Source organism: Eumetopias jubatus, unplaced genomic scaffold (genome assembly GCF_037043125.1).
Source record: "Eumetopias jubatus isolate StellerSeaLion01/CBP00866 unplaced genomic scaffold, mEumJub1_p1.0 scaffold_15, whole genome shotgun sequence".
In the NCBI taxonomy this organism is placed as follows: Eukaryota; Metazoa; Chordata; class Mammalia; order Carnivora; family Otariidae; genus Eumetopias; species Eumetopias jubatus.
Window position 1 is genome coordinate 67478511 of NW_028274821.1, and position 17364 is coordinate 67495874.

The following is a 17364-nucleotide window of genomic DNA, read 5'->3' on the forward strand; positions in this document are numbered from 1 at the left end:
TATAGTTTTTAAAACAGGAAACACAGTCTGCTTTTAATAATAAGCAATCCTATTATATTTTAAGAGTGGTTTGTTATACACATCAATGAATAAAATAGAAATGGAATCAAGAAAATAGAATTCAGATGATAATGGAATCATATTTTCAAATTTCTGAAGCGAAATGACTATAAAGTAGCTAATTATCTTTCAGGACAAAAGACAAATAACTTTCCAGACAAAGGCTAGGAGATTTTTTTTTTATCATCCATAGAAGTTATTGAACGAACTATTTTTTTAAGATTTATTTATTTATTTATTTGAGAGAGAGAGCACATGTGAGCAGTGAGGAGGGGCAGAGGGAGAGAGAGAATCCTGAAGCAGACTCCCCACTGAGCGCAGAGCCCACACAGGGCTTGATCCCACGACCCCAAAATCATGACCTGAGCCAAAATCAAGAGTCTGATGCTTAACCAACTGGGCCACCCAGACGCCCCAATTGAGTAAACTATTAAAGAATGTACCTAAGAAAGAAAAAAATTCAATCTAGATGGAAAGAGTGGAATAAAAAAAAAAAGCAATAGTCAACAAAGATTTAATAAATACATGAATAAATTTATAAAATTATTGCCTTTACTTTAAAAAGGCAAAAAATGCAAATTTAAAAACAAGGTCACGGAAATAAAATTCTAGAACCCAGAATACAGAAGATGATAAGAGAGGCTGGCAATCAGAAGTAAATGTTCTGCTCAGTACAGCTCCGGCCGCCACACCGCCTGGCTCTCGTATTGCTTGTTCTCGGCGGGCTCTGGGGGCTCCTCGCTGCGGCCGTTAGTCATGTCAGATTCTGGAGCTTACGGTCAGTCTGGGGGTGAGCAGCAAACTTATTCTTCCTATGGAAATCAAGGCAGCCAAGGTTATGGACAAGCACCACAAAGGTATCCTGGCTATGGACAAACTACTGATTCCTCATATGGACAGAACTATGGCGGCTACTCCAGCTATGGACAAAGCCAATCAGGTTATTCACAATCCTACAGTGATTATGAGAATCAAAAGCAGAGCTCATACGGCCAGCAGCCTTACAGTAACCAGGGACAGCAAAACACGGAATCATCAGGAGGCCAAGGTGGAAGAGCGCCTTCATATGACCAGTCAACAAGATTCATATGACCAATAGTCAGGCTATGATCAACATCAAGGTTCATATGATGAGCAGTCAAATTATGGCCAGCAGCATGATTCCTATAATCAAAATCAACAGTCCTACCATTCACAAAGGGAGAATTACAGCCACCACACACAAGATGACCGTCGTGATGTGAGTAGGTATGGAGAAGATAACAGAGGATATGGCAGGTCACAGGGAGGAGGTAGAGGGCGTGGGGGATATGACAAGGATGGAAGAGGTCCTATGACAGGATCAAGTGGTGGTGACCGCGGTGGCTTCAAAAATTTTGGTGGTCACAGGGATTATGGACCCAGACCAGATGCTGATTCAGAATCTGATAATTCAGATAACAACACAATCTTTGTACAAGGACTTGGGGACAGTGTGTCTATAGATCAAGTGGGGGAGTTCTTTAAACAAATAGGAATTATCAAGACAAATAAGAAGATGGGAAAACCAATGATAAATCTGTATACAGACAAGGACACAGGGAAGCCAAAAGGAGACGTAACAGTGTCATTTGATGACCCTCCTTCAGCTAAGGCAGCCATTGACTGGTTTGATGGAAAAGAATTCCATGGCAACATCATTAAAGTGTCCTTTGCTACCAGAAGACCTGAATTCATGAGAGGGGGTGGAAGTGGAGGTGGGCGACCAGGCCCTGGAGGATATAGAGGTCGTGGAGGCTTTCGGGGAGGTGGAGACCCCAAAAGTGGGGACTGGGTTTGCCCTAACCCGTCATGTGGAAATATGAACTTTGCTCGAAGGAATTCCTGCAACCAGTGTAATGAGCCCAGTCCAGAGGACTCTCGTCCCTCAGGAGGAGACTTCTGGGGAGGATGCTACAGTGGAGAGAGGGGTTACAGAGGTCGTGGGGGCAGAGGTGGAGACCAAGGTGGCTACGGAGGAGACAGAAGTGGCGGCGGTGGCTACAGAGGAGATAGAAGTGGGGGTGGCTATGGTGGAGACAGAAGTGGGGGCGGCTACGGTGGGGACCGAGCAGGCGGTTACAGTGGGGACCGAGGAGGCGGTTATGGAGGAGACCGAGGCGGAGGCTACGGTGGAGACCGAGGAGGAGGCTACGGTGGAGACCAAGGAGGAGGCTACAGTGGAGACCAAGGCGGAGGCTACGGTGGGGACCGAGCAGGCGGTTATGGTGGGGACCGAGGAGACGGTTATGGAGGAGACCGAGGCAGAGGCTACGGTGGAGACCGAGGCGGAGGCTATGGTGGGGACCGAGCAGGTGGTAACAGTGGGGACCGAGGAGGCGGTTATGGAGGAGACCGAGGCGGAGGCTACAGTGGAGACCAAGGCGGAGGCTATGGTGGGGACCGAGCAGGTGGTTACAGTGGGGACGGAGGAGGCGGTTATGGAGGAGACCGAGGCGGTGGTTACAGTGGGGATCGAGGCGGCTATGGAGGAGACCGCATTTGGGGGGGGGGTGCTATGGAGGAGACCGTGGTGGCGGCGGGGGCTACGGTGGAGACCGAGGTGGCGGCTATGGAGGTGACAGGAGTGGGGGCGGCTATGGAGGAGACCGAGGCGGCTACGGAGGCAGAATGGGAGGAAGAAACCACTACAGAAATAATCAGCGCAACCGACCATACTGATGACTGTTCTGAATGTTCCTTTGTCTCTGACATGATCCATAGTGAAATTGCCAGAGTTTTGCCTGCTGCTTTCCTCGTGGCCTCTTGGGTAATGAAATTAAGTGACATTTGGATTTTTATTTGGGTGGGAGGGCTGGGACAATTTTTCTTTTAGAAATGTCCATTGAAATTTTCCGGTTTAGTTTCCAACCTCCTTTCCAACCCTTGAAGCTAAGTGCATTGTAAAATATTGCCAAAATGGAAAGTGTTTTGTATTACTGCCAAAAAGGCTGCTTGTTTTGTGGGAAAAAAAAAAAAGAAGTAAATGTTCTAAGATCCTTGTGGTTGTTCAGGAAGACTAAAGTATGTTAGTTACGTTTAGACTTTGCGATGTTAAGCAAACACCTTTAAAAATAAGTGTCAGAGTGCCTGGGTGGCTCAGTTGGTTGAGCACCTGACTCTTGGTTTCAGCTCAGGTCATAGTCTCTTCAACAAATGGTGTTGGGAAAACTGGACAGCCACATGCAGAAGAATGAAACTGGACCATTTCCTTACACCACACACAAAAATAGACTCCAAATGGTTGAAAGACCTAAACGTGAGACAGGAGTCCATCAAAATCCTAAAGGAGAACACAGGCAGCAACCTGTTCGACCTTAGCCACAGCAACTTCTTCCTAGAAACATCGCCAAAGGCAAGGGAAGCCAGGGAAAAAATGAACTATTGGGATTTCTTCAAGATAAATAGCTTTTGCACAGCAAAAGAAACAGTCCACAAAACCAAAAGACAACCGACCGAATGGGAGAAGATATTTGCAAATGACATATCAGATAAAGGGCTAGTATCCAAAATCTATAAAGAACTTATCCAACTCAACACCCAAAGAACAAATAATCCAATGAAGAAATGGGCAGAAGACATGAACAGACATTTTTCCAAAGAAGACATCCAAATGGCCAACAGGCACATGAAAAAGTGCTCAACATCGCTCGGCATCAGGGAAATCCAAATCAAAACCTCAATGAGATACCACCTCACACCCGTCAGAATGGCTAAAATTAACAAGTCAGGAAACGACAGATGTTGGCGCGGATGTGGAGAAAGGGGAACCCTCCTGCACTGTTGGTCGGAATGCAAGCTGGTGCAGCCACTCTGGAAAACAGTATGGAGGTTCCTCAAACAGTTGAAAATAGAGCTACCATATGATTTACAAATTGCACTACTGGGTATTTATCCCAAGGATACAAATGTAGGGATCCGAAGGGGTACGTGCACCCCAATGTTTATAGCAGCAATGTCCACAATAGCCAAACTGTGGAAAGAGCCAAGATGCCCATCAACAGATGAATGGATAAAGAAGAGGTGGTATATATACACAATGGAATATTATGCAGCCATCCAAAAGAATGAGATCTTGCCATTTGCAACGACGTGGATGGAACTGGAGGGTGTTATGCTGAGTGAAATAAGTCAATCAGAGAAAGACATGTATCATATGACCTCACTGATAGGAGGAATTCTTAATCTCAGGAAACAAACTGAGGGTTGCTGGAGTGGTGGGGGGCGGGAGGGATTGGGTGGCTGGGTGATAGACATTGGGGAGGGTATGTGCTATGGTGAGCACTGTGAATTGTACAAGACTGATGAATCACGGATCTGTACTTCTGAAACAAATAATGCAATATATGTTAAGAAAAAAAAAAGAAGAAGATAGGGGAAGAATGAAGGGGAGTAAGTCGGAGGGGGAGACAAACCATTAGAGACGATGGACTCTGAATAACAAACTGAGGGTTCTAGAGGGGAGGGGGGGTGGGGCGATGGGTTAGCCTGGTGATGGGTATTAAAGAGGGCACATTCTTCGTGGAGCACTGGGTGTTATGCACAAACAATGAATCATGGAACACTACATCAAAAACTAATGATGTAATGTATGGTGATTAACATAACAATAAAAAATTATTAAAAAAATATGAAAGGATAATCAAATCAGAGAAATGAAATATTTATAAATGTGACATTGCCCACCTAAAACATAGTTAAATACAAAATTATGAAAATAATATGGAGAAACACAAAATCTAATTCATTGCAACTGGGAGTATGAATTAACGTTTTGAAGAGCAAACAAGCGAGACCAGTGGAGGTGATCCCATAATTCCACTTACAGGTTTGTACACAAAGAATAAAGAAAAAGCTAGTCTGTGCCACCATCTAGTGGCCTCAGAATATAATAGAAAATATGATTCCTTCAGCAATGTTTACAAAGTACTCTTGAAAGTACCTGCACAGGGATGCACCAACAACTTACAAACATGTAGAGTTTATACATGTAGTTAATGCCCCCACTACTCTATTGGGCCAACATTTGGCTCCACGTATTTGCTTCCTTCTACAGATCTGCATGAACCTAATCTCGCAACAAAACCAAACAGAGAAATCTTCAGGCAATGTTTCATATTTCTACCCCATATAATTTCCAAAACCCTTCAAATAATACCTACTTTATGTGAGGCTTAAAGAATCCTTCTCCAAATGAATCAGGCTGAATTGTTAATAACTCAAAAATTGGCCAATACTAAGTATTGACAAGAACATCGTGCAAAAGGAGCTCTCATACACTTCTATTAGGGTACAAATTTGGAAAGTTAGTAAAGATTAATGTATATCCCAAAATAAAAGAAACCATTAAACTTTTAAAAACTATTAAAATAAAAACTAAACATTACAAAAAAAGATGAATATGTGTATACACTATGACACAGAAATTCCTCTCCTATGTATACTCTCTAGCAGTGGTTCCTAACCCCATAGGATACCTATGAATAAAATTCAAGGAAACTGGTAACTTAGATGGGAAAAAAATACATCTTTATTTTCATTAACCTCTAAATGAAATTTAGTAGTTCCTGGGGACGGTTTTACACAGAGTTTACCAAACTTTCAAGCTACAGATAGTCATCATTTTATTCAAGTTATTTAGCAAAAACCAGAGCAAAACCTACCCCATCCTTTTATTTTTATCTCGAAACCAGATAAAGACAGTATAAAAAAATATAACTCTTTGTTTTATTTCATTTATAACATAGATGTGTAAATAATACATAAAATATGAACTAGAATGTTCTAATAATGACAACACTTGGATCAACCATAAACTCCAGGCAAAAAAATTTTTACAATTTCCTGAAACCAGGATCTCAAAGAGATATTTGATCCCCCATGTTCATTGCAGCATTATTCAAATAGCCAAGATGATGGAACAACCGAAATGTCAATGGATGGATGAATGGTTAAAGAAAATGTGGTATATATACACAATGGAATATTAATCAGCCTTAAAAATGAAGGAAATCTTGCCACATGCGACAACATGGATAAAGTTTGAGGACCTTACGCTAAGTGAAATAAACCAGTCATAAAGGACAAATACTCTCTGATTCCACGATGAATCTAAAATAGTCAAACTCATAGAAGCAGAGTAGAATGGTGGTTGCCAGGGGCTGAGGGGAGGAGTGAATGGGGAGTTATTATTCCACAGATACAAAGTTTCAGATATTCAAAATGAGTAAGTTCTAGAGATCTGTGGTACAACATTGTTCCTATAGCTAACAATATGGTGTTGTGGACTTAAAAATTTGTCAAGAAGGGTTAGATCTCATGGTAAATGTTCTTACTACAATAATGAAGATGTGGTATATATAGTGTGTGTGTGCATACACACACACACACACACACACACACACACAATGGAATATTACTCGGCCATAAAAAACAATGAAATCTCAGATGGAGCTAGAGAGTATTATGCTAAGTGAAATCAGCCAGAGAAAGACAAATACCCTGTGATTTCACTCAGATGTGGAATTTAAGAAACAAAACAAATAAAAAAAAAAGCAACAAAACAAATGAGCATGGGGGAAAAGACAGAGGAAAACCAAGAAACAGACTCTTAACTATAGAGAACAAACTGATGGTTACCAGAGGGGAGGTGCGTGGCAGGATGGGTGAAATAGGTGATGGAAATTAAGGAGTGCACTTGTTGTGGTAAGCACTGGGTGTTATATATAAGTGTTGAATCACTAAATTGTACACCTGAAATTAATATTATACTGTATTTTAACTAACAGGAATTCAAATAAAAAATATAAAGATTTAAAAAATAAATAAAAATAAAACAAAACAAAACAAAACAAATATCTTCCTGAAGTGGCCAACAGCATCCAGACAATGAATGGGGGCAGTCAACACTTGTAAGAAGGAACAGCACGAGGTGAGTTTCCCTTTTAGTGGTTTTAAGATAAGGGAAGGACAAAGTCCTTCTACAGGGTAACTAAAATTCAGATGGAAAATGCAATCTCATTGACTTGAAGAAACAGAGGAGAGTTTGGGAAGATCATAGCAGTTAAAAATTTAGAATAAAAAAAACACACAGAAGAAAGAGCGAAAGAATGGGAGCCCCAGATTTCTGTATAAGCTCTCCCTAAATACTGTCTGATCCCTAAACTACACACAAGCATAGCTAAGCCTAAAATACATGAGCAGAGATTTCAGTGGCTGCCCATCTCAGAGAAGACAAGTTTGAAACATGAGCCCTGCCACATTACTGCCCACTAAAACAAAACACCAATACTTGTGGCAAATTCAATATCCAGGGACACCTGGGTGGCTCAGTTAGTAAGTGTCTGCCTTCGGCTCAGGTCATGATCCCAGGGTCCTGGGACTGAGTCTCATATTGGGCTCCTTGCTCAGCGGGAAGCCTGCTTCTCCCTCTACCTGCGGCTCCCCCTGCTTGTGCACTCTTGCTCTCTCGCTCTCTAAGAAATAAATAAATAAAATCTTTTTTAAAAAATTCAGTATCCAAAAATAGTTGCAGAGTTCTACTTTAACAAGCTCTGAAACTTTGCTATTCTCTCCATCAAGAGGTAGAGTCTTTTTCATTTTTTTTTTTATGTACCTCCACAACATGGAGTGAATATATTTGGCATCGAACTTTAGCAAAGGTCCTGGTACATACTGGAATCTTAAAATATGAATAGAACTGTGTTCTTCTAACTAAAGCCTACACAATTCTGGAGTGCTGGAAAAACAAGTGTAGATGGAGTTTTAAAACACTAAAACCTGGAAGTGCACAGCAGGGTCAAGGGCCAGTAAGTTGTTAGGAAGTCAGTGAAGTTGAAGGGACAGTTGGGAAGCAATGGCAGGAGAGTGTTGGACACTCCTTGAGGTTGTGCATCCCTTTAGCTCACAGGGAATAAAATGAAGGTAATCTGATCCCAGTTCTCCAACCTTGTCATCCATTCAAAAAGCCAAAAAAGTGAAAAATTACTGAGATTCCAGCAAAAAACTGTTTTATTTCCACTTCTCATGTTCTTCGTATTTATTAAAGATATTATGAAATTCATTAAAAGTGCCTAATATGGGAAATACATACACTATATTGTTAATTATTAAAAAACAATAAATCAAGAAATGCAGCATGGTCTTATGCACATAAATATAGTATGTGAGTAGATAATATGTCAAAATATTAGTATTTGTTCCATAATTATGAATGACTTTCATTTCTCCCTTTGGACTTTCCGGACTTCTCAAATTTCTATACTGAGTATACATTATCTGTATAATCAGGGAAGTAATAATTTAGAGGAGAAAAATTACTGTTTAGTAAGTATAATCAGTTCTTGAAACATCATCCCTAATGTACCTAAAAATTACTACCTTCTATATTATTAAAAGAAATCACTTCTGGGATTACAAAGTCTCTTAGAAGAAAACAAAGGAGGATTTAAATTTGTTACCAGAATGACAGGTGGGGCCCCTGGTTAGGGCCCAGAGGTAGGAAAGTACTTGTGTGACATATTAATTTACTATTTCATATACATTTATAACATGATGTTTTTCCCTCTCCCTCATCACTACTACTAATTGTGTGTGATTATGGAATACTTGACATAGGTTTTAGTTGGTTTTCGCTCTAAAAGGAAAACTAAGAAGTCAGTTCATCGAGGAGGAGCAGCAAATTGTCACAAGAAGTTAGTGAAACACTGGTGAAAAACAAAGGAGAATGTTTTCCTTGCTTTGAAAACTGATATCACAATTAGCCATGCTATCTACTGTAGATCAAGAAGATGAAAATCCTGTACTGAAGATTTAATGGGAACATTAGGACAAAGGTGAGAAGAAGTATTTCCAGAAAGAAAAAGATGAATGGGAACTGGGAATTATGAATAATTTATTTTATTTTAAAAGTGCTGAATAAGACGGTGCAAAAATTAAGGAATTACTGGGTGAAGACAAAATCATGATATACATGAACATCACAGATGTCACTTCCCCTTTATCATGGAAAATAAAAGAATACCGTCCCAGGCATTTAGATTAACGAACACGTGCTATGCATTTAGTCTACGCCAGTCACTTTCAAGTAGTCACATTAATCCTCAAAACAACTCTAAAAATAGGTATCATCACCCCATTTTAAGTGGCACATCATGCTGTGAGATGATGTTTTGCACAAGATTTATAGAGCCAATATGCCAAAGAGCCAAGATTGAAGCTTAGGTCCTTCAAGCCAAGTGCTTTCCAATAAGACATAGTGTGTCTCTACTCTAGCAGCAGCTAAGGGGACACAGGAGTAAGCGCCTGGGACGTAGTCGGCTTCCCGAGACAGAGGGCTATGCACTGGTCACGGTATCCCTACAATGTATCCCCACGCACTGGTCACGGTAGCCCTACAGAGGTATCCCCACGCACTGGTCACGGTAGCCCTACAGAGGTAGCCCCACGCACTGGTCACGGTAGCCCTACAGATGGTCAGAGCATGAAGAGGATGAGCTGGGTGGACTGATCCCAGCAGCAAGCCTAGCTCACTGAAGCTCCCAGCAACAAACACTTGCTGTTTGTTTCCACACAGAAATGAAAATGAGAAAACCCAGCATAATTCTCAATACCATGTAAGAAATGAAAAGAAGCCTCGCTCTAACTAGAGCACTCTTGCTCATTATCAGCAGTCTTGGGGCCGCTATTTATTTGGACAAGCACTGGAGATCTAGCACATCAGGGACGTCTGATACCATGAAGAATACGTGGTTTCATAAACGGGAGGGGAAACTAGCTGAAGCAGGAGCTGGATGCCTTAGTGCATTTGGTTTCCTTCTGAGGGGAACGAGGCACAGCCTGTTTCAAGAGGTTCCTCGGGTTAAAATCAGGAAGTCTGGGTGAGCACATGTGCTTTACAAACTTCTGCTCTTTTTTTCTTGGTAAACATGGGGAGAAAGGTGAATGCTTCATGATCTAAGTCCTCAAGCAGGGTTTGCTTTCCTTCTACAGGTAATCTCCGAAGATGAGCATCAATCTAAGGACAGACACTTTGGAGAGAGACTGACAAAAAACAGCAAGGAAAGAAACTGAAACTTTACCTCTTTTGGTAGAAATAAAGAAGCTGCGGTAACAGTAATCACTAATATCCCACACACTCCTCACGTTGGGTCTCTCCTCTGCCTTATCTTTTTACTGTGTGTTATACTTGGGTGCCTCATAAAGTACATCTTATCTATCCCGCCCACCTGGACCATTCTAACTGGCGACCTCTAGAATCCTATTCCAAGAATTGGAACTGTTTCAGTGTGCCTGCTCGGGCTGCATATATTTGTGAAGTGATCGCTTGAAATCAAAACATTAAATGGCCTTAAGTCAGTCTGTGTAATAAATCAACAGAAAATTTCTCTCCAATATCCATTAACTGTTCTTACCCTTTCTTGGGTTTTAATGAAAAACTGAGGACAGATTTCCTTAAATCCTTGCCACGGTTTCCTTAAAAGGAATACTTTAAAATACTTCTGATTTTTAATTAAGTTTTTATTTTAATTCCAGTATACTTAACATAGTGTTCTACTAGTTTCTGGCGTGCAATATAGTGAGTCAACAATTCTACACTTTACTCAGTGCTCATGATAGTAAGTGTACTCTTTTATCCCCATCACCTGTGTCACCCACCCCTCCACCCACCTCCCTTCTGATAACCATCAATTTGTTCTCTATAGTCTGTATCTTGGTTTTTCTCTTTTAGTTTCCTTTGCTCATTTGTTTTGTTGCTTAAGTTCCACATATGAGTGAGATCATATGGGATTTGTCTTTCTCTGACTTATTTCACTTAGCACTATATAGCTCTATCCATGTTGTTGCAAATGGCAAGATTTCATTCTTTTTTGACTGAATAATATTCCATTGTGTGTGTGTATATATATGTATATTTATATTGATGGTATATCATGTGGTATATATACATAAATATTCATTATATATATATATATATATATATATATATATATATATATATACACACACCACATCTCCTTTATCCATTCATCTATCAATGGAACTTGGGCTACTTCCGCAATTTGGCTATTGCAAATAATGCTGCAGTAAACATAGGAGGGCATGTATCCCTTTGAATTAATATTTTTGCATTCTGGGGGGTAAATGCCCAGCAGTGTGATTACTGGATTGTAGGATGGTTCTATATTTAATTTTTTAAGGAAGCTCTTACTGTTTTCTGCAGTGTACGTACCAGTTTGCATTCCCACCAACAGTACATGAGGGTTCATTTTTCTCCAATCCTTCCCAACACTTCTTATTTCTTGTGTTTTTGATTTTAGCCAATCTGACTGGTATGAGGTAATATCTCATTGTGGTTTAGATTTGCATTTCCCTCCTGATGAGTGATGTTGAGCATCTTTTCATGTGTCTGTTGGCTATCTGGATGTCTTCTTTGGAGAAATGTCTGTTCATGTCTTCTCATTTTTAAATTGGATTATTTTTTTTTGGGTGCTGGGTTGTATAGGTTCTTTATATATTTTGGATACTAACCCTTTATTAGATATGCCATTTCCAAATATCTTCTCCCATTTGGTAGGTTTTCATTTAGTTTTGCTGATTGCTTCCTTCGCTGTGGAGAAGCTTTTAATTTTGATGAAGTCCCAAATGTTTATTTTTGTTTTTATTTCCCTTGCCTCAGGAGACATATTTAGAAAAATGTTGCTACAGCTGATGTCACAGAAATTACTGCCTGTTCTCTCTTCTAGAATTTTTATGGTTTCATGTCTCACATTTAGATTTTTAATCTATTTTGAGGTTATTTTCATGTATGGTGTAAAAAAAGAAAAGTAGTTCAGTTTCATTCTTTTGCATGTAGCTGTCCAGTTTTCCCAACTGAACTTTGGTTAAGTTTATGCCATTTGTTGAAGAGACTTTTTCCCATTGCATATTCTTTCATGTTTTGTTAAAAACTGATTAACCATATATTTGTGGGTGCACTTCTGGGTTTTCTATTCTGTTCTATTGATCTATGTATCTGTTTTTGTGCCAGTACCATACTGTCTTGATGATTACAGCCTATAATAAATAACTTGAAGTCTGGAATTGTGATGCCTCTGGCTATTTTTTTTTTTCAATGTTGCTTTAGCTATTCAAGGTCTTTTGTGGTTCCATACAAATTTTAGTATTGTTTGATCTAGCTCTGTGAAAAAATGCTGCTGGTATTTGATAGAGATTGCATTAAATGTGTAGATAACTTTGGGTAGTATAGACATTTTAACAATATTTGATCTTCCAATCCATGAGCATGGAATATCTTCCCATTTCTTTGTGTCATCTTCAATTTCCTTCATCAGTGTTTTATAGTTTTCAGAGTATAGGTCTTTCACCTCTTTGGTTAAGTTTATTCCTAGGTACTTTATTATTTTTGGTGGAATTGTAAATGGGATTGTTTTCTTAAATTCTCTTTCTGGTGCTTTATTATTAGTATATAGAAATGCAACAGATCTCTGTATATTGATTCTGTATCCTGTGACTTTACTGAATTCATTTATCAATTCTAGTAGTTTTTGGTAGAGTCTTTAGGGTTTTCTGTATATGGTGTCATGTCATCTGCAAAAAGTGAAAGTTTTACTTCCCCTTTACCAATTTGAATGCCTTTTATTTTTTGTTGTGTAATTGCCTTGGCTAGGATTTCCAGTATTGTGTTGAATAAAAATGATGACAGTGTACATTCTTGTCTTGTTCCTGATCTTAGGGGAAAAGCTTTCCATTTTTCCCCATTAAGGATGATGTTAGCTGTGGGTTTTTCATAAGTAGCCATTATTATGTTGAGATATGTTCCCTCTACACCTACTTTGTTGAGGGTTTTTATCATGAATGGATGTTTACTTTGTCAAGTGCTTTTTCTACATCTGCTGAAGTGATCATATGGTCTTTATCCTTTCTTGTATTGATGTGATGTAACACATTGATTCTTTTGTGAATATTGAAACACCCTTGCATACTGGGAATAAATTCCACTTGATTGTGTTGAATTATTTTTTTAATGTATTGTTGGATTCAGTTTGCTAGTATATTGTTGAAGATTTTTAAAATACTGACTTTTACAGTCATAAAATATATGAAAATTTGGGGAAATGAAGAAAAATTAAGAATATTAATAATGTTGCCAAATGCATTTCAGAGAAAACTAGTTAACATTTTGCTGTGGCTTTTTTTCAGCCACATATATACAAATTGTAATCATTTATATTGCTATATGCTTCCTATTCTAATGTAACATTATACCATGAGCATCTTCCTTTCCCTTTGCTCTTCTCCAAGATTACAATTTTTATTGGTTCTATAACATATGAAGGTATGTCATCTCAAGAATATAGAATGACCCATGATCAACACAAACCAGACTTCCAGCAACCTAAAAGAAAAACTGCTGCAACTGTTCAAATCCTGATAAAATTTGAAATATGAAAGGACATGCAATAAAATACCAATAAATAAATATCATTTATTTCTCTCATTATTTCTATTTGGTGGATCATTCAGAAGAAAAAATGTTGAATAATAATAATAGTGCTAATTCCAATCTTTGACGACTCTTACAAATACACTCCAGAGTTTTACCATTTTGAATTATGTGGCCCAATGATTTGACAGAGATGATCTTTATTATATTAATTATGTATCGTCCCATATCTAGATTTCTAAGAGATTTTACTGAGTATGGTATTTTTTTTTAAAGATTTTATTTATTTATTTGAGAGAGAGAGAATGAGAGATAGAGAGCACGAGAGGGAAGAGGGTCAGAGGGAGAAGCAGACTCTCCGCTGAGCAGGGAGCCCAACGTAGGACTCGATACCGGGACTCCAGGATCACGACCCGAGCCGAAGGCAGTCGCCCAACCAACTGAGCCACCCAGGGGCCCCTGAGTATGGTATTTTATCAAATCTTTCTGGCATCTTATTAGATGAACATGTGTTTTGGTTTTTTGCCTAATTGTTTAGTGTATTATATTGATAGATTTTCAAATATTAATTTGGACTTTCACTAATTCATGAAATAAATTATATCACCTTAGTATACAGTTTGGATGTACTTTATTGATGATTCTTAAATATATGCATAAGTAATACTAATCATAGTTTTCTTCTATCCTTGACAATTTGGAATAATAGGCTACCTTAGTTTGATAAAATGTTTTTGTAAAATATTCCATATTTTTTCACATTGAAACATGTCATATAGCACAGACATTGTTTCTTGAAAAAGAAAATTTTTAAAAATTTTAAACAGTATTTTCAGCTTGAAATAAGCTTAAAATAACTCTCATAAGCATTCTGCATCCAGCTCCATTTGAAAACCAAGTTCTCATAATGGGATCTCTATTACCTACGATAGTATATAAAGCAGAGTGTAAGCTGTATAGATGAATAAACAAAGGATTCTGTGAGAGACATTAAGTACAGAGTGCTGTGACAGTACTTACAAGGGGCATCCTCCTCGCAAGAGGAGGCGAGATTTTTCTCCTAGAAAAGGTGATGTCTAAGTTAGGAGAGGTCCTTCTAGCTTAAGAAAGCAACATGTACAAATGCATAAGAAAGAGGGGAGCCTAGGTGGCTCAGCCCGTTAAGCGTCTGCCTTCGGCTCAGGTCATAATCCAGGGGTTCTGGCATCGAGCCCCTAGCCTGGTTCTCCCTCTTCTTCTACCCCTTCCCCCGCTCATGCTAACTCTCATGTGCTCTCTCTCAAATAATAAAATCTTTAAATTAAAAAATGCATAAAGAGTATAGTATTATGGGGAGCCTGAAAGAAACAGCATGGCCTCTGCATAGCATTTAGGGTGTTAGTGGTGCCTCCAAAATTTCTACAGAAGACTCAAGGGGTAACAATGTGATTGGTGGAGGAGCTAGAGGACTTTTCTTGAAGTTGTGTTGCATAGGAAGCACATTGTTTTACACAGATTATATCTTCCTATTAAAATATTTTTTGTGCAGTTGCTGATGAAGATCATGAGGAAACAAAACCTCCCTTGACACCACCATAGCAGAAGAAATGGCAAAAGTGAAAGCAAAGGTAACTGAAAAAGTTCAGATAGGCCCACCTGACGGGTTGATTTGGTGTTTCTGGTAAACCTACTGTTTCCGCTTTCTCTTGTTTTGACCTAAATTCTGGTAAGAGGCTTCCCTCATCTAGGACCTTTTTTGAACAGAGAGAAAGCCATTGCTCTTTCATCTTTGTGTGTATATATGTATTATGTAATATGCTATATTACACAGAGTAAATGTAATTATATATTATATTTATACCATGTTGGAACCACCCATTGTTGTAGGTGCCTAACAGATTTTATCTAAGTTGATTCTAATGACAACTTACCTAATAATTATTGCTTTTTCCCAGTTTACTATGAGCTAAGACCCTGAAAAAATAAACAGTTTACTAAAGTTATACCCAGGTTAAATGATATGGTGCTAGATCTACATAATCTTTTTTTTTTAATTTTTTTATTTTATTATGTTATGTTAGTCACCATACAATATATCATTAGTTTTTGATGTAGTGATCCATGTTTCATTGTTTTTGTATAACACCCAGTCTACATAATCTTTTAAATAGAGACGAGCTTCATCAGAACAGCTTTAATTTAAAATTTTCCACTAATAAAGACATCCTTATATATCTACATTTGAAAGCAGTTTGTCCTAAATTTTATTTGGCACTTTCCAGTAGAATTTTTGGAGTATTAATAGGCTTGACTATGTTGCTGTGTAGTCCTCAGATGTTCTGGATTTCTCCAAAGCCTTACTACCATCCATCATGAATAAAATAAATATCATATCCCTCCTCTTTTAATTCCTAGGAGTGTTTCAAGATGAATCAAATGCAATATTGGAAGTGAAGGTGTACTAAAAATCTACATTATAAATTTAAATTTCCCCAAGTCTTCTCCTTTTCTAAACACTGAAAGTGACATGGAACACATGAAGATGGGAAATTACTCACCTGTGACCGAATTCATTCTGGTGGGACTTTCCCAATACCCAGTGTTCCAGTTTTTCCTTTTCATGCTCTGCCTCATCATGTATATGATAATTCTGCTGGGAAATAGCCTCCTCATTATCATCAGCATACTGGATTCTCGCCTCCACACCCCCATGTACTTCTTCCTTGGAAACCTCTCATTCCTGGACATCTGTTATACATCATCATCCATTCCTCCAATGCTCATCATATTTAGCTCTGAGACAAAAATCCATCTCCTTCATTGGCTATGCTCTGCAGATGGTTGTCTCCCTTGGGTTGGGTTGCACTGAGTGTGTCCTCTTGGCTGTGATGGCCTATGATCGGTGTGTGGCCATCTGCAACCCACTGAGGTACCCCATCATCATGAACAGAATGCTTTATGTGCACATGGCTGCTTGGTCCTGGATCATAGGCTCTCTGACCTCCCTATTGCAAACAGTCATGACAATGATATTGCCATTCTGTTGGAATAATGTCATTGACCATCTTACCTGTGAGTTACTGGCCCTTCTTAAACTCATCTGCTCAGATATCACCATCAATGTGATAATCATGACAATGGCAAATATTGTTATATTGGTGATTCCCCTACTGTTAATTTTCATCTCCTATGTTTTTATCCTCTCTTCCATTCTGAGAATTAATTCTGCTGAGGGGAGAAAGAAAACTTTTGCTACCTGTTCAGCCCACCTGACTGTGGTTATCTTGTTCTATGGCTCAGCCCTTTTTATGTACATGAAGCCCAAGTCAAAGGACACAAACACTTCTGATGAGATCATCGGGCTGTTTTATGGAGTGGTAACCCTGATGTTAAATCCCATCATCTACAGTTTGAGGAATAAAGAAGTGAAAGAAGCCATGAAGAAAGTTCTGAGGAGATACCTGCATTTATTGAAATCATGAAAGGCTTTAAGACATGTGATATCGTAAATGGGGAAATAGATCTTGTCTCTTTTTTTTAATTCAATTAACATATAATGTATTATTGGTTTCAGAGGTAGAGGTCAGTGATTCATCAGTCTTATATAATACCCAGTGCTCATTACATCACGTGCCCTTAATGCCCATCATGCAGTTACCCCATCCCCTCTTAACCCTCTCACCTCCAGCAACCCTCAGTTTGTTTCCTATGATTAAGAGTCTCTTATGATTTGTCTCACTCACTGATTTTGTCTTGATTTATATATTTTTCCCTCTCTTCCCCTATGATCCTCTGTTTCTTAAGTTCCGTATGATAATTGTCTTTCTCTGACTGACTTATTTCGCTTAGCATAATACCCTCTA

General features: G+C 38.8%; 2 pseudogenes; both read left to right on the forward strand.

Annotated features, from left to right (window-relative positions):
- The first annotated feature begins 748 nt into the window (after positions 1-748).
- LOC114213515 (TATA-binding protein-associated factor 2N pseudogene) lies at positions 749-2840 on the forward strand (annotated as a pseudogene).
- Positions 2841-16028: 13188 nt separating this feature from the next.
- On the forward strand, positions 16029-16983 carry LOC114213549 (olfactory receptor 13D1-like; annotated as a pseudogene).
- The last annotated feature ends 381 nt before the right edge of the window (positions 16984-17364 follow it).